The sequence below is a fragment of the Saccostrea cucullata genome, unplaced genomic scaffold, assembly GCF_032062105.1.
Source record: "Saccostrea cucullata isolate Sc308-1 unplaced genomic scaffold, CSIRO_AGI_Scuc_v1 ctg8640, whole genome shotgun sequence".
Lineage (NCBI taxonomy): Eukaryota > Metazoa > Mollusca > Bivalvia > Ostreida > Ostreidae > Saccostrea > Saccostrea cuccullata.
This window is the reverse complement of record NW_026933851.1, coordinates 13070-31868: the sequence shown is the minus strand read 5'-3', so window position 1 is coordinate 31868 and position 18799 is coordinate 13070. Positions and strand designations below refer to the sequence as shown.

The 18799-nt window shown below is 31.8% G+C and overlaps 2 long non-coding RNA genes across 2 annotated transcripts; one reads left to right on the top strand and one right to left on the bottom strand.

Annotated features, from left to right (window-relative positions):
• Positions 1 to 890: 890 nt before the first annotated feature.
• On the bottom strand, positions 891 to 6592 carry LOC134239493 (uncharacterized). The gene is made up of 3 exons (XR_009986230.1): positions 6217 to 6592; positions 3999 to 4187; positions 891 to 1555 (listed from the first exon to the last, which is right to left on the bottom strand). It is a non-coding gene; the product is annotated as an uncharacterized LOC134239493 (long non-coding RNA).
• An 11126-nt stretch (positions 6593 to 17718) lies between these two features.
• LOC134239497 (uncharacterized) lies at positions 17719 to 18326 on the top strand. The gene is made up of 3 exons (XR_009986233.1): positions 17719 to 17799; positions 17961 to 18057; positions 18292 to 18326. It is a non-coding gene; the product is annotated as an uncharacterized LOC134239497 (long non-coding RNA).
• The last annotated feature ends 473 nt before the right edge of the window (positions 18327 to 18799 follow it).

Below are 18799 nucleotides of genomic sequence, written 5' to 3'. Positions count from 1 at the left end.
TAAATCAAGATAACAGCATAACCAGCCATCTCTGTTGACTATGAGTCTCATATGTGGAATCAAAGAATAAAAGGAGAAAAGAGAAATCAAAAAAGAAAACTCAAAAAAAACAAACGAAACAAAACAAAAATCCAATGTGTCGAAATAATATGAAAAACATATTAATGGACATTTAACTTACTGGGTATACAGTTTCCATGTCAAGAATTTTAATACCTTAAACTTGACTTGATAAAATTGAAACGCACAAAATTCCTTCGTAATAGACTGGTTTAAGTCAATGAAAAATCACCATTCTTTTATTCATGTTTCAGATTCCAAATGTGACATACAACTTATTTTGATCAATTGTGGCAAAAACTATAACACTATATAGCTTACGAAATTATCCGATACGATTTAGTTAATCAAATTTAATTCTCTTCATTGTTATATTTTAAAAAAAAAAAGAAATATTTCAGAATATATATGTAAATCGATTTGTATTTGGAAATAAAATATATTAAATGCACATTTTTTACGTATGCTTCGCATGCAACTAGCAACTGGTGGCATACCAAAAGTTCAAAGCGCAATTTATTGTATACATAAATATGGCTGTGTATTCTTTTTTACCGGCTTTGGCGAAATTACAGCAATCACTGAATCAAGTACAAAGCTAAATTACTTGTACATAAACATATTTAAGAATTCCCTAACTTATTCGTCAAAAAAAACAAAATATTGTACAAGAAATATAATACATTTACAGCATTAAAGAAACAAATCTCTTTCAAGTATTGCCCTGCATAAGAAAATTATACGAATTAGGTAACAAATCTCTGTACATTTCACTTTGGTTCTGGAAAATGATATTGTGAAATTTTAGACAATGATGATATATATAAAATTATGTTTTTAAAAAAATTTACTGGTTCCTTTAGCTCAGATGGGCTAATAAGTATGCAACAGGCACAGTTTTGCAGTTGACATTGAAATGCGACTGGACATCTCTTCAATCTTGTTTTAGAAAACTACATGTACATGCCCTATGTACTGAATTCCTTGGAATCATACACATGTTTATGCCTTTAATTAGTTGTATGTGCCAAAATAACAATTTTTTTTACATTATACTGTAAAAAATACACATACATGTATTACAAGATCTTATATTCCTGCTGAAGACAGAGGATCTATCTTAATCATTAGAATAAGTAAGTCTAAACTTTGAAAGGGAAGACCTTAATAAAGAGGTCAACATGCTACACAAACAAAATATTATTATATTTAAAAATAACATTTATTCCAATGTAATTACTGGTACATGTATTTCTGTTACAAAAACTATTTCACTTGAAAAACTGAGAGCAATTGATATGTTCATATTTGTGGATTTATGTTGTCAAATCAAAATTTAAAAATGATACACAGTGTGTTTAAAAATTGTCTTCACAAACCAAAACTTGACTTATTTTCACTATGCTGTTTATTCCATGTCACATCCAAACAGATGATCTTCTGGCAAATCATGGTCATGCTTGGTATCAAAATTCAGTATTCAGATGAGTCACACCTATCCAAAAGAAATTGAAATTTTTTAATTTATAATTCTTTTACTAATAAAAAGTGCAATTCATGAGATTATAAATTAGATTATCAAATTGAGAGATAAGATATTGTCACATTTTCTGTGTATAATTTGTAAATTTTAATGTACTCTTTCATCAATTAAAAGAAGTTTACACCAATTAAGGCAGTCATTTATGCTATTCCCTAATAAGACAACATACAAGTGCAAAGTAATCATGCACTAGTGGGTTTAGGATAATGTGCTAGAGTATTTATGACAACATACTAGCACGAGGTGACAATGTGCTAGCATGTACGTCAGTGATAATATGCCAGCACACTGAATCCAACATGCAGTGAAGCTAACACTCAACAGATTGTTTAAAGTTGTGTTTGCATGATATTTTGTTTTGTGTAAACACAGCAGCGTGTTGTTTAAAGCTGCATTGGAGTGGCAGTCTGTTGAAATTAACATGCTAACACACTGCAACTTCACATCATTGGAACACCATAATTTTAAAACTGACAAACCAATATCTTATGATTACTAACTAGGTAATTGCAACTGTAAATGCTGATTTCATGGTGACAATAATACCGGTAATTCACTGTATATATGAGAACTGATCAATTATAATAAGGCGTGTCCAGATAGGGCCACTTGCTAAAGCTCAATAGCACTTTCATAAAAGCGTGCCATCTTACCGACACAAAAGACGCCATTAAGCTATCACACAGCTCGCCATCACAACACTGAAAAACACTTTCGCACTAACACAAGTTCGCACCACACGCTGTCACACTAACACACAACACACTGTCATGCTAATACAATTTCACACAACAAAATATAAGGCTAACACGAGTTCACACAACACACTATCATGCTAACACGAATTCACAAACACACTGTCTCGCTAACACAAGTTCAAACAACATGCTGTCTCGCTAACACAAGTTTTACACAACACGCAGTCTCGCTATATCCGTGTTCGTACTAACGTGTTTTACATACAACACACTGTTTAGCTAACACAAGTACACACAACACACTGTCACGCTAACATGAATTCACACAACACACTGTCACACAAACATGAGTTTACACAACACGCAGTCTCACTAACACGCGTTTACACACACTACACTGTGTTTACACAACACGCTAACACAAGTTTACACAATACACTGTCACGCTAACACAAAGTCACAAAACAGGCTGTCTCACTATTCACTAACACAAGTTCGCACCAAATGCTGTTGCGATAACACACTGTCATCCTAATACCATTTCACACAACACACTGTCATTCTAATACCATTTCACACAACACACTGTCAGGCTAACACGAGTTCACACAGCACACTGTCACACTAACACGAATTCTTAAAACAGGCTGTCTCACTATTCACTAACACAAGTTCGCACCAAACGCTGTTGCGATAACACACTGTCATCCTAATACCATTTCACACAACACACTGTCATCCTAATACCATTTCACACAACACACTGTCAGGCTAATACCATGATCACACAACACACTGTCACGCTAACACAAATTCAAAAAACATGCAATATCGCTAACACGAGTTCACATAACACCATTCTGGCTAACACGAGTTCACACAATATGCAATCTTGCTAACACTGAGTTCACACAACACACTATCTCTCTAACACCAGTTCACACGACAAATTTTCAGGATAACAAGTTCACACAACACACTGTCACGCTAACACAATTCACACAACATGCTGTCTCGTTAATAAGAATACACAACACGCTGTCTCGCTTACATGAGTTTACACAACACACAGTCTCGCTAACACGAGTTTACACAACACGCAGTCTCACTAACACGAGTTTACACAACACGAAGTCTCGCTAATTCGATTTCAATCAACACTCTGTCTAGCTAACACAAGTTTACACAACACACTGTCACACTTACACTTTATATACGATTTCACACAACACGCTGTCCCGCTAACACGAGTTTACGCAACACATTGTCAAGCTAACAAGAATTCACACAACCCACTGTCAGGCTAACACAATTAAGTTCACAAAACACACTGCCTTGCTAACACAAATTCATACAACACACTGTCTCGCTAACACAAGTTCACACAACACACTCACATTGCTGAGTTTAAAGTAAAGGTCTACCCTAATTTGAAGAGGTTTAAAACTAACATATCTCTATATTAGTAAAAAGCTTCAAATTTAAGACAAAAACATTTATGCAGTAATGTTCCTTAACATGCATCTGGCATATAAAATGAATGAGACCTTAAAAACCTCACAGTACATGTTTACTTAGCTAATTAAAGGTCTAAATTGATGCTATTCAATATATATCAACATCTCTAAGTATGTGAATGAGTGAAATTCTCAAATAAATATTATAAATCAAAGTATCAATAAGAAGCTGAACCTTACGTCGCAGGTTCCAATCCCATTGCTAAATGCTTTAGACAGGTTACTCCTATGAGACTGCATAAACCAAGATTCTGTGTCACGGTAGGTGTTAGCACAAAATGGATCTCATACTTCTTAAAGGCAATAAGTGCTGAGTACAAGTCTATATTTGCAGCTAATACCATCCCAAGTGGTGGCACCATGAAATGACTGAAAAATGTATGATTAAGGCAAATAAACAAACATTAAACCATTACAGCAGTCTTATCAAACAAAAAAGCAAACTTTCTATTATTACAATTTTTTGAAACAAATTTCTTTTGCAATTTAACAGAGCAATATTTGTCCTTTTTTGTCAGTAAAGTATGATATCAAATAATTAAGACTTTTTGAGAACATCTATTTATAGCGAGTCCAGACAGCAGCCCATAATGCGAGCTCTTATGATAAGACCTTGGCAAAAGAAGATTGTGACTTGCACATTGCTCCACACAATTTTTCCGCAGTATACTTTGGACCCACAGTTAGGGTTGGATACCGTTAAGGATGAAACGGTATTACCATACCGATATTTTTGAAACGATACAGTATTTTTGACGATACGGTACTATACCTTGATGTATGAGAATCCGGGTTTATTTTAATAACAAATGTGCTTTCAATTATCACTGCTTATAACCAAACTTTCAATATTATAATCTAAAATGTGTTAAATATATTCTATTTCTATAATTCAACCTTTTATTAAATAATCAACTAAACAAATTATTCTGAATCTCTATAAAATAAAAAATAAGATTAAAAACACCGCCGTCTAATTCTCTGCTAAATTACAGCTGATCGTCTCATCCGGTCGCCATTTTGCTTGGTAGCACTAAACGACGAAACATGAAAAATGAAGAGAAATGACATCACAAATCCGCAACGTTTTGCCTTTTTAATTGACAATTTCTATCAGTTTCTATTAATAAAACTGAAACAAGATTAATTTAAATATTTTTAATACGCATTGGTTTCCCTCGAATATCGGCTGTAGAAAGGAAGTATCTTACTTAGTACTGATTTCGTTAATTAGCCTACCCTTTCAATGCACGGAGAATTCCATTTTGGCGAGTCTGGAATCTTGACAAAAAATAATTTGTAATGTATAACAATGTTTTAAAGATAAAGAAATACCGTTATCAGTACCGGTATGAAATGACACAGTAACTATTCGGTACGGTACTGGTACCGTGTACCGTTGTCTACCCACAGTGCATAGCTTCTTTATGTTTAAGCTACATTCAAAATTCATTTCTATTTAATTTGAATTAGCTAGTCTTACTCATGTTCACATGGAGCTAATGGGAAGTAATAACTAATTTAACGAGCAGTGAATTCTTTCGAATTAAACATTTGAATAAACTCTCAGTGTGAACACTGAGCATGGATGCACCAAATGTCAAATGCGGCTTGACAAGCACAATCTAAATTAAAACTAAATAAGTATCTGCCCTCACCCTTAAAGTCACACTGTCAATATATAATTAGTTGAATATATTCTGTAACATTAAGTGCAGTTTGAATTATAGAGTATGATCACTATGATAGATAGTAGGACTGTTGAAATTACATCCTCAAATTTAAAAAAAAATAAAATATAAAACTGTGGGGATTTACAAGGTAAACAGAGAGCGTCTGAACTGTTAAACAGATAATATATCGGTGTGTCTGTGTATTTCTAATAACATCAATGTATGTCACTGTCATCAGGTCCAGCACAATACCCAGATAAAGGTATATAGCTTGATAAAGCTATATAGCTTTATCAAGGTATTTAAAATACCTTGATCAAGGTATTTTATGTGATGAAAATTCAAAAATATTCTTTAAAAATTAATTACTGAAAGTCGAGTTCTGAGTTGTTGTCAGTAAATTCACCCATGCATGTAAAGTACTCAAACACAAACAAATCAGTATAAAAACGTGTCGTGAGAGGAGACATTATTTTATGCTTTCTTTTTGATACCAGAGTGATTTTCATGCACGTGTAGACACCCTGACAAATACTCAGAATTCGACTTTCAGTATTTAATTTTTAAAGAATTTTTTTGAATTTTCATTACATAAAATACCTTGATCAAGGTATTTTAAATACCTTGATCAAGCTATATAGCTTTATCAAGCTATATACCTTTATCGGTGTATTGTGCTGGACCTGATCAGTAGTGTAAATTTTAAGTAATAAAAATATTCTAACCTTCATTCCAATGGTCCAAGCCAATCATACATTAAAATGTCGCCGTCAGCTCTTTCATCACTCGATACAATTATCACTGGGGAATGATATGATGATCCGAATCCGAAGCAGAGTCAAGAGTGTTCATCCTTGTTAATGTGACAGTCAGAATTTCCTCGTAAACAATTCACACAAGATTCTTAGAATATATGAATCGGGATAATTCTGCTTAGAATAATGTTCCAGAGAAGTGAAAAAGTACTTCGTAGCTGCAGATTAAATGAGTGTACATGTCTACAAACGGATTCTTTGTCAGAAAATGTTCAACTTCACAAATCATTCTATTTTCAGTTTGTAAACATGTGTCCAACGTCGACTCGAAGGGGCACACTAAAAACGGGATATACTAGAGACCTGATATTTACCTGACGTTTTAATTTTTAATTAAATGGTGATATTGAGTATTTTAAATTACTTATGTACAGACTTTATGACTTTGAGGCATATGCTATACAAAAATTCAATTGTTTGGAACAGTTACAGACAAATTTGAATCAGGTCAAATCAGTGTTTAGTACATCGCGTCTTTAGTACCTTCCTATTTCCCACAATGCCGCGCGTTGTTTACAAACAAGCACGAAAAAATCCTCTAAACTAGGTACTAATTATTGTTGTGTACATCATCACATTTTAAAATTATTTGAATAAAAAGAAAACAAAGAAACACCGAATCAAAACAATATCTTTTAGATGCATCAACTAAAAATGTGCACATGTATGCAGTAAAGGCTTGGCTGGCTATAGTAGATAACTTGTTCCTGAAAGGTTTCTCACATACATGTACTTGTTTTATAAAAAAACAATTAAATATAGCTGGAAGTTTATTTCTTTTTATATCAAATGACAAGATTTCGATTGTATCTTAGGTTACAAATATATACATAGATAAGTTCAATGATTACATATTTAATGCCTCTTTGAGGAAATATTAAATATTTTAAGGAAAAAAAAAAAATTTTAAGACTTACAAATTTTATAATTAAAGAAAATGTAGTGGTATTTTACAATATTATATTAGTTTGCAACATATTTCTGTAATAGTTTTAATTATAACATCTAGAAGGGAGGTAAGCTTTTCATCATCTCAGAGTCCCTTATTTTACCCCCCTTCTTGCATTTTTCCTGAGGGCCTGGTCCCCCTCAAAACATATTAAGCAATTACATTTTTTTCAATAGATTTTTAAAAAATGAAGCGTATTTTGAATCTCCCATAGTATGTAAAATTTCAGAATAATTCAAAATACAAGATTTTAAATAAGCTAATAACCCTACAGCTGTTTCATCAATATTTTCTACTCGACAATACATTTTATATTTGTATATCATAAAAGCTACAAATGACAACAGTAAATTATACATGACAGTGGTTTCATTTCTATCACTATAAAAACCAAAAATTATATGTTTCCATTTTACATCAAAACCTAAGAAATTGCTGACTATATCCCAGATTTCTCGTACATTTGTACAATCAAAAATGAGATGCTTTGAATTTTCACATCTCACACATATATTACATGAGTAATTAGAGTTTTTATTTAATTTACTTGCAAAATAATTGTTAGACAAAATATTATTTAATAACTTATAGTTGAATTCCGCAACTTGTTTATCTTTTAATAACTCTATTTTATTTATATAAATTTTTTCCCAGTCTCTCTTAGGTATATTAAATTCTTTAGAATAAAAAAATTGCTTGCACAAGCGGAGCTTGAAATTTTCTTTTTAAAAATTCATTATAAAAGAATTTTGTTGAATTTTTATTAAAACATACAGTATTTAATGACACTTCCTTTAGATGTTTGTACAGAGAGAAATCATATCTTTTTTCATACTTTTTAAAGATCGACAAAAATGATTTTATATTCACATAACCAATTACTCTTATTTATCAAAATCTCTGTCATTTCATCGGGTGATTTGAGACCATTCTCGGAAAATAGATCTTTAACAAACAATATACTGCTTTTGAGCCAATTTTTAAAGTAAATCGTTTTTCCTTCATATGAGTATCTTAAATTTGACCATATCGGTTGTTTAAGAAAAAGTTAACACTGAGGTTATCGTGTAATTGTTTGCATGCAAAAGCATGTAAATACTTGTTTATAGAAAAGAGGCATCTTTCGTATCATTTCAAAATTTTCTATTTTATTTTCCGTGGTGTTAATCACATAGTCGATATTAATGTTTATTGGAATACAATAACTATTTATGTAGCTAAATACAGTGATCTGTTTCTCTCAATCTACATACCCATGAGGCTTTAAGCGCTCTAAACTTAGACTCAATATCTGTCTATACAAGTTGCTAATGTGTTAAAATTATTGTGTGTTCCCCTAGCAACATAAAGGTAAACATCGTATAAATATCTATAAGTATTTTTGTTAATATACAACATGATTATATACTCAATTGTTACATTTATCATAAACATAATTTTGCTATCCAATCTAGGCCCCTGGCTGGATAGTGAGGGTTATTTGTTCCTGAAAGGTTTCTCCAAAATTACTTTGTTATATGTTTTCAACAATAAAATTTATGAAAAAAAAAAAAAAAAAAAAAAATGACAAGATTTTATAAGTTCGAAATTATTTCAGTCAAACTTTTTCATAATATACCAATATTTTTAGCTATCAGAAAAAAAACGTGTATGAGCCATTAGCCCCTAATTATAGGGGCCAGCCCCTTTTCGTTAATCAAATATGAAAGCTCTCGTAATTACCCACAACTTTTGTATTATACTTCTTACCAAATTATTCTTGGTTTAAAAGTTATTACACAAAAAGTAGCAAAAATTCAAAGAAAAAAAATTACTAAAATTTGCCGTTTTATAGCTTCCAAACTTTAAGAAATCTGCTATATAATTTTATCGTTGTGCACATCTACAATGTATTGGCTACAAGTTCTCTAACTTTCGTGTAAATATCTTATGTCATTATTGAGATTTTCAGTGGAAACGAGACATCAAAAATTTTCAATTAAAGGGCAATAACTCACAAATAAAGGCATGCATAAAAAAATTGAAAACAGGTGTTAATAGGTTTAATTACAAGGTATCTAACCTGAAAGTTTCATAAAAATCAGTCCAAAGGTCTTTGAGAAATCGCCTGTCAAAAGTCGAGCGGGAAAAAAAAAAAATAATAAGAAACAGTAGAATAACAGTAGGGTCTTCCGAAGGAAGCGGAAGACCCTAATAAGAAACAGAGTAAAAACAATATGTTCCCAAACTCCGTTTGGGGAACATAATTACTAGTAGTAAATAATGTACCGTAAAGGCGTAGTACATGTATACAATGTATATGTCGTCTTATTTCATCATATTCATTGTACCTGCTTTTTTGGCTGATATTAAGTGGTTATTTCAGCTTTTTTTATTCAGACAGAGTAGCATAGAGATGCAATTAATTTCATTTTTCATAATATTCATTCATTCATAAAAATAATAAGGATACCTAACCTAATGATAAAAAAAGAAGAATAAATCAGATTGGTGATCAATATCTAAAGACATTATGGCGGATCTAAGGGAATACTGTAGGTTGTAATATTTTCCTTTGTTTATTGCTTTTCACAATTACTTAAGACATATCGACATGAATTATTTGTCTCATCTTTTTTTTATGATTCTGGCTAATTGATTTCAAACATTTAGCTTATAAGTCATGTATTACCATAGTCTAAATTTATGATTGGTGGATCCAAGGGGAGTTGGTATTGAATTTTTAAATACTTGTGGTGGATCAAAGGATACTAATGACTTCTGCAAATTTATTTCAAAGTTTAGCTAATATTTCTGTGTGTGATCATGATCTTAACTAAGAAGAGGTGGATCCAAGGCAAGTGGATATTAATTGTTTTGATAGCCATGAGAGTTGTGGTGGATGTAAGGGGAGTAGATAGATATTTGTAGAAATGGGTCAAAGGATAATAATGATTATGGTTAATTGATTTCAAACATATAACTTAAATATATCATGTGTGATCAAGATCTAAACTTACAAGTGGTGGATCCAAGGGGAGTGGATATTTATCTTTTTAATTATTTGTGATTGATTAAAGGATATAAATGATTTGTGATCATGTCTAATTTATTTCCAACATTTAGCTCGTGATCTTAATTTTAAAGTGGTTGATCCAAGGCAAGTTGGTATTATTTTTAAATATTTGTGATGGGTAAAAGGACATTACTGATTCAGGCTAATTGATTTCAAACATTAAACTTATATGTCATGTGTGATCAATATCAAAACTCATAAGTGGTGGATCCAAGGGGGTGGATATTTATCTTTTTTAAATATTTGTGAATGATCAAAGGATATTAACGATTTATGATTATGGCTTATTTATTTCAAACATTTTGCTTATATGTCATGTGTGAACATGATCTTAATTTAAAAGTGGTGGATCTAAGGGGAGCGGATATTATTTTTAAATATTTGTGGTGGGTAAAAGGATAATAATGATTATGGATAATTTATTTCAAACTGAATGAGTTCCATTAATTAAATATGTAGATATATTGCACATGAATTACATAAATCCAATCTTATTAGTGGTGAATGCAAGGGGAATGGAGATTTAAAAAAAATCCACAAACTAGACATCATATAAACCTAACATATATGAATATATATTAGTTAAGGAAAGATACCCTCTTTGGACACTGTGAATTGGTTTCTATTGTGTATATTGTGTTGGTATTAAATTTTCTTGTTTAATTTTTTTAAATATTCAGATTAATTGTCATCGATCAAATAATCTGTGAAGAGTTTTATGATGAATGTTTCATTATGGGAGGCAACTGTCTTAGAAACCTGTTTTCATATAAATCTTCTTTTACATAAGCAAAAATTTGAAGAATGAATACTTGAAAATTTGAAAAATAATAGATATTTGTTATAACTATCCATTTTTATATAATGAGAAACAGAGAAGATACTAATGATCCATTAGTCTAAGAAAAAAAGTTTTTAGGAATTATCTTACAGTAAATATATCAATACATGGGATTTAAAACCCCATGATAAAGAAACGTGGGAGAAAAAACCCCATATGACAATATAAGCAACATATGGGTTTAAAAAACCTACATTGATTTTCGTGGGGTTATTTCCCCCATGGGGTGAAAAATAAACCCCATGGGATTTTTGTGGGGTTTTTTGTGGGGTATTTTTAAGTTCATGTTTCCCCATGGGATTTTTTTTTTTTGAACTCAAATATCTCAAAAACTAGCAGAAAAAGTTGAATTTTTTTTTTCATAAATCAATTTGATTATAAAAACCCCATCATTTAAAAAAACCCCTAATTTGATAGCTTTAAAGGAAAAGGGTGCGCAAGTTCGGAAAAATGTCCATTCCGAAGTTGTCCGTCCCACTGTTATATATGAAGTACTAAGTCTGGGTAAAAAAGTTCAATGTCCATGCGCGAATTACTGGCAGCCACGTGACATGATCCGTAGCATTCATTTCACTTCCTATTCTTTTATTTCTTACCATGCAAGTTATCTTCGTAATAGCGGAGCCCATTCTTTGTGACGAAGATTTCTTTTCATATGATCTTACTGACTTAGAACAGAACCCCAGACAATCATATGAATGATTCAAAAATAAACTCCGCCTATTATAGTGTCATAACAATGTCATGCTTGAATTTACCACTCCGTGTTCACATCGAACCCAATTCTCATGAAAATCGAACACGCGGCGTTGCTTAAAAATGGACGTTCAACCCAGTCTGGGAAGCATGGATTTTAAAGACGATTTTGATATACTGGGATATTGGGATGGGGAAGATGTTAAACTCACGCAATTGATGAATATCCCTATTCAGAGTCTATTTAATGTGAAAAAACGGCCGGTTTTCTGCCCCCCTCAGTGCGTACATCGCGGAAAAGAAGCTAGATGCCGTGCCATTAAAAAAGAGACACAATAAATCATGGGCGATAAAATTGTGGAAAGATTGGGCCAAAAATAGAAATCTGCAAGTATTAACTCACTTGGAAGGCAATCCCATACCAGAGAATCCAAAGGATTTATCGCATGATATGCTTGATGTTAGGCTCCAATGGTTTATTTGTAAAATTAGGCGCAAAAATGGAGACCCCTATCCCCCAATACACTAACTCAAATTGCTTCAGCAATACAGATATATCTAAGAAATAAATGTGAAAAGGTAGATATTTAATTTTTTTTAAGGAGAATAACCCTGCATTAGCAGGTTTTCGGAAAGCTTTAGATTCTAGAATGAAGGAATTAACAGCAAATGGCATAGGAGTAAATAAATAAAAGCGATCCTGTAACGCGGGCAGATGAAGAGAAATTTTGGGATACTGGTGTTTTCTCTTTGGATACAGCCCGAGGGCTCTCAAATGCTGTGTTTTATTACAATGTGAAAGCATTTGGATTTAGGGGCATGGAATGGCATAAAAATTTAGATGCGGAACAGTATGAAATTAAAACTGATTTTTTTTTTTAAAAAGTTTAAATAACTTACAATACATTCAATTTACTGCAAGAATATCCAAAAATGTACAAGGAGGTCTAAAACATAAAAACGTTGAAAATCAAATAGTAAAACATTACGAAAAACCGCAAAATAGTCGATGTTTAGTGAAATTGTACTCGATTTACTTGTCATTAATCCCGTGAGTTAGCCCATTTTACCGCAAACATTTAATTGAAAGTTTCATTTCTGAAAGTGAATACAATGTCCCCGATTTAGTGCTGGGAAAATTTCAATAAATGTGCTATCTACCCTGTAAAAGAAATTTTACGAGGGGGCCGGGATCCCCTTGGAGGGTCGCACCATTACAAATCACTCAAGACGGGTCACTCTGTGTACACCCTTATATAATTCTGGTTTTAATGATAAGGCCGTAGCTAGAAAAAGTGGGCATCGCTCAAATGCCATACAAAAATATCAACGGGAGCAGTTTCCTATCTTGAAAGAAATAAGCAACACCCTCGCCCCCCAGAGCCCAAAAATGAAAATACTGGATTGACCCGACGTTCAGAAAAGGATGTAAATGAAGACGATTGCATGTTTTTGTCTATGCCGAAACGTATAAAAAAAAACTCATTATTCAGGAAGGCGACAAAAATTACTGTAGAAATTTAAATTCAGGGATTTAAAAACATGACCAAACAACCAAATATCTGCTCTTTGATTGTTTGTGTCTCAATTTTGTTTGTTTCTTTTTTTCAAGTAAATCAATAAAGAAATGTTCAATTTATATTCTTATCATATATTTATCGTGGGAAATTGAGGCATTAAGGACACACCCACATATCTAATTGAGTCAATCAAACACCGCTAAATATTTCAGAAATAGAAAAGTTTTTCACCATGAAGAAACGATTCTTTGCGAGTATTTGAAGCATTGATTGGCTGAAAAAGTGGGTTATGTTCTAATACAAAGAAGATCAGTCTAATTTGTCAAAATTGAGCTAATCGTAGAAAAAGGATCGCTGGAGAAGGATATCTTATCCCAGAGAAAGCATGATGACCACCACAAATCGAGTCCTCTGTCTTAGAAACGTCATTTATCCAATATGGATATAGAATGCTAGCTTTGTTTTTTAATTATATATATGTTTAAACTCTAAATTGAACAATATTGTAGGGATTTATTAATTATGCTATCATCAAAATATTCAATTATTTTCTAGCTTTAAGGTATCCGATCCATATTAGCTTCAGATTCAGTGGAATTTAATGTATAATAGATATGTATGGGCTGAATACTTAATGTAGTTAGAACTTATTTTCATCTTTTAATATAAGAATGTAAGAGTGGGACATGTCCTAATTTATTACCTTTTTCTGCCATTGACGAATTATCTCCCTTTGATTTGACTCAATAAAAATTAAATTAGAAAAAATCTGTCTTGTAAAAAAATTATTTCTAATTGTTTTTTCTATTCCCAATGATCAAGTGCATCTTTCCATCACAGCATTTTTTTCATATTTGAAGTATTTATTTTTTTATCTTAAAAAACTAACTTCCTTCCATAGACTTTAATGCAATCTTCAATAATTAATTTCTGCTCAGGTAAATAAATTTTTGAAAATTTCGCTTGGTAAATCCCTTTCTACTCTAAAATGCTTTAAAATAATATCAGGATATTTTACAAACAATTGAATTTAAGGGTAGAAATTTTGGTCCATAACTTGGCGATCTTTTTTAACAAATTGTTCAACTATGGACATCTCTTCTCCGACTTTCTTTCACTAGGCAACAAAAGAAATCTCATTTTTCATCATCCCTCTTCCTTTACTAATGCAGTCTATCCAATTAATGCTTAAACTTCTGGAAAGTCTTTTGTCTTCATAAAGCTTGTGAAAATTACAAAATGCTATGCAAAGGAAACTCCAAGTTCAATCTTAAAAATTACAGTCGTTTGTTTCTCGAGTAGGAGCGTGTTTACTTTTTTTTCAAAAGTCGCCAAATGACTCTGTTAATGAGATGCTGGATGACCTCCCTCCAAACAATAATGTCAACGACTACGGACCATTATATGGAAATCCATCCCTTGGTATAAACTTTCGCAATCAGGTCGTTCAGTATCTACAAATATTGTAAAATCTAAGAATTGCGCATATATAAGAGATAAGACAATGACTAGAGACAGGTTTGTATTTGAAAATGAAAGTTTACTGAAATTGGAAGTTTAACTTTATAACATTGATTGTATTGTTTTCAATAAACAATTTTTTTTTAAAATGGCAGGGCCTATTTGGAATATCACAAATGTAAATCAATCTTTCAAAAAATGTGAAAGAATTAAAACATGAAATACCGTCAATCTATTTCTCTAATGAACTAGTTACCAAGAGATGAAATTCTAATGTGGAGACAAACACACTGTTTCCTATTTGCATATTGCTAGAGTCTGCATCAAGCAAAGTGTCTGGCGTAAAACACTTGGTAGACATCTCACAGGACAACATATTTATTGGAGATTCAGGCGAAGCAGAACAATATTTTTAACAGAGTCTGACACATCTGTTTCAAACTTGGATATTTTACTTGAAAAAGACGTTAATGGTAATCTAAAAACCAAGCTCTCTGATAAACGTGATGACTTTAACTTTTCTATAGTCAACTTTCCTTACTTGTGCAGCAATATACCTTCATCACCTGCAAACGGAGTTCATATATCTCAGTTGATTCGATACGCAAGAGCATGCTCTACGTGTGAACAATTTCTAAAAGGAGCTAATTTTTGACAAACAAGTTAATGTAACAAGTATATCAGCAGTCTTGTTTAAAATCATAATTTCGTAAGTTCTATGGCCAATACAATGACCTTGTCAGCAAATACAATTTATTATTGAGTCGAATGGTGACTGACGTTTTTCATATTGCATATAATTGTTAGTCCATTATTTAAACACTTAATTGACGAAGATTTTTCCGTTATTTCTCGATCATGACAAGGAGCACACGGTGGGTGTGACCGGTCGGCAGGGGATGCTCACTCCTCCATGGCACCACCTGATTTAACTTCTAAATAAATGTTTTGGAGGTCTGTGTTTGCTATGCTCCTATTTTGTATTGTTTTATGGACTTTGATATTGAATACTCTTTGTTATCTCCATATCCTTCTTTCCATTCACTATTGTGACCCCGCCCTACCCCCTGGGTATTGATTTTAATAATTTAAAATCTATATTACCCCTAAGATGATTCCACATTAGTTTTTGCTTTAATCGCTTAGTGGTTCTTGAGAAGATTTTAACAATTATAGAATTTATTGATTTAAAGAATTTTCCTGTATATTTCAATGTAAAACTTGGATTCCATTTTGTGTCTCAGGTCCATGATTATAACAATTTAGAATCCACACTACCCCCAGAATGCTTCCACATACGTTTTAGCTTTTATGGCTCAGTGGTTCTTATGAAGAAGATTTTTTAATGACCCCACCCTATTTTGTCTTTTCTTGATTATCTTCTCTTGGAAGGCGACTTGGCCCTTCATTTGAACAATTTAAGTTCCCCTATCACCGAAGGATTAGCACCAATAAAATTGGGCCATTGGTTCTTGAGAATTAAAGAAGTTGAAAATGTGAAAAGTTTACACACGAACGGACTACGGACAACAGGTGATCAGAAAATCTCACTTGAGGTGAGTTAAAGCTCTCTGTTGCTTTTGATGATTGAAAAATAAACATATGCACGTCTTTGTAGCAATCTTCAATGTTCTTGGTAAAATTATAAAATTCAAGCAAGTTATAACCATAGCTTTCAAAAATTTTTTTAAAGATAGTAGTTGTTAACAAATTCTTTTAGGAAGTTATGATGAACTGGAAAAATGATAAGGAGTAAAATAATCTTCCATTTACTTATCAATTTTAATAGTTGTATTTTTTAACTAAAAACATTATATACATTGCAATGAAGATATATAGTATCAAGAATTGTTTTTACCAAATAAATATCTATCGATTTAGTTCGTGCTATTATCGTAATTAAATCTAAAGTATGTCAATAGTCGAAGTATTTCTAAGAGAGTTTTAAATGGGGGTTTTTTAAAAACATTTCTAATTAACTGATAGAATGTACACAAGACCATTGATATAAATATTTTAAACGTTTTTGAAAATGAATTATTTTTCAAGTATTAATCATTATACTGCTACAGCTGTATCTATCCTATTGGATGATTATGAATGTAGCACTCTATAAATACGTCTTGTCAAATGGTTGTTTCGTTTCCTCAATTTTTTTCCATCCCCTTCTCACTTGAAGAGATTGTCCTTTTTAAAATAAACATAAAATTTTAAACAACACATATCACATTATTTAAAAAGGTATGTTTATTTATGTATATTTTATAATCATTAGTTATTAGTGATTGAATTTATTTCAATCTTGTTGGAATACATTTAAAGTGTATGGAATTTATTTTAATTTTATTTCGTACTTGTTAAACATGAAAATGTTGACTTTTCTTCTAAACACATCCTTAATAATGCTTGTAGTTTTCTCTCATTTACTTTTTAATTTATATAACTAGACGTATTTCCGTGATGCTTTACTTTCTTTTCATTTGTACCATCAGAAAAATTTAAGTACATTAATTTTTACTTATTGCTTGATAAATTGGTTAATTTTATTGAAAAAGGTTAAGATTCTTATGAAATAAACTGTCAAATATAACCAATCGTACTGCTGAGTCTTCATCCTGTAATACAGATACATGTAAAAGAAAAGTTTTAATTACTGCCTCTATCTTAAGAATTAATAAAAAATAATTAAATGCTGATAAATCTAAGACGCGAGAGAGAGAGAGAGAGAGAGAGAGAGAGAGAGAGAGACAATTCAGCAATTGGAGTTTTGAAAAAGTTTTGTGAGATAAAGATGCATCTTAGCAGGGATTAAGCCGATTATCTGACTATTTTAAAAAAAAAAGTATCAATATTTCCAGAAACGATCGGAATGGCAATTACTAGGCAGCTAATTATCAATTTGACTACGTCTGCAGTGGGTATCTTTCTTTGCCTTGTTGCCTTGGTAACTCCTGGATGGGGTTCCATTCCGGTAATACAATGATTTTAATTGAAGTAAATTATGTTAAGATATCCAGGACCCTATGTTTTTTTTAATTAACTTTAGAAGATAAATGATTTTCTCCATATTCCACATGTTTTATAAATTTTCACTACCCTTGAAGCTAATTTAAAGCTTATTCTACTTGACAGGAACTATTTTCATTCAGCATATTTTACGTATGCTATACAAAGTCTGGAGAATGCTCTGCAACAGAAATTTACAATGACGATTTACCAATATACACAAGTACGTTCTACCGTAAATCTCGCTTTCCTTCTCTCTCTCTCTCTCTTCTCTCTGTATTATCTTGTCTTTTGATAATTTATATAGTTTTCATGTGATTATTTGACATCTAAGAATAATTTTTCAGAGAGAGAACACAAAAAACCATTAAATTCCTCATCGAAACTTTGAAACATTAAAGAGAGACAATATCTAGAAAATATTTGCTTTTTTGATGTTCGAGTTTTTTTTTCTTAGTTTTGATAGACGTACAACTAGCCGGTGTTCTAGCGATCATACTTGGTGTAGTTGGTTGGTTGGTTCTTATGGTGTATGCCATTTCCAACGAGTCATCTGCCTCTTCGCTTGTTACAAGCGGCATAATACTGCTTGTTGCATGTAAGAGTAATTCATTTTAAAACTTAAAGGCTTAGCAATTTTTATCGTTTTTTTTTAAACTGACTGTAAAACTTACTATCATTCAAACATTATTTTACAGCGACATTTGAATCTGTTCTTCTGGTAAAATTCGTTGTTTTCAATATAATGGTTTTCAAAGAACTATACAAAAGCGTCCAGTTTATACTTCCTTACTCTATAATCATTTCCATCTCTGGTTTATTCCTAATTATGTTTACGGTCGTGAGGATTTTCATTGGAAACAGACAAAGGGAGAACAATCGTTTGAGGACAGATAGTTCGCTGGTCATCACCACTGAAACTTACAGTCAACTAGAATTTCACAGGATTTAAGGGTATATATGAA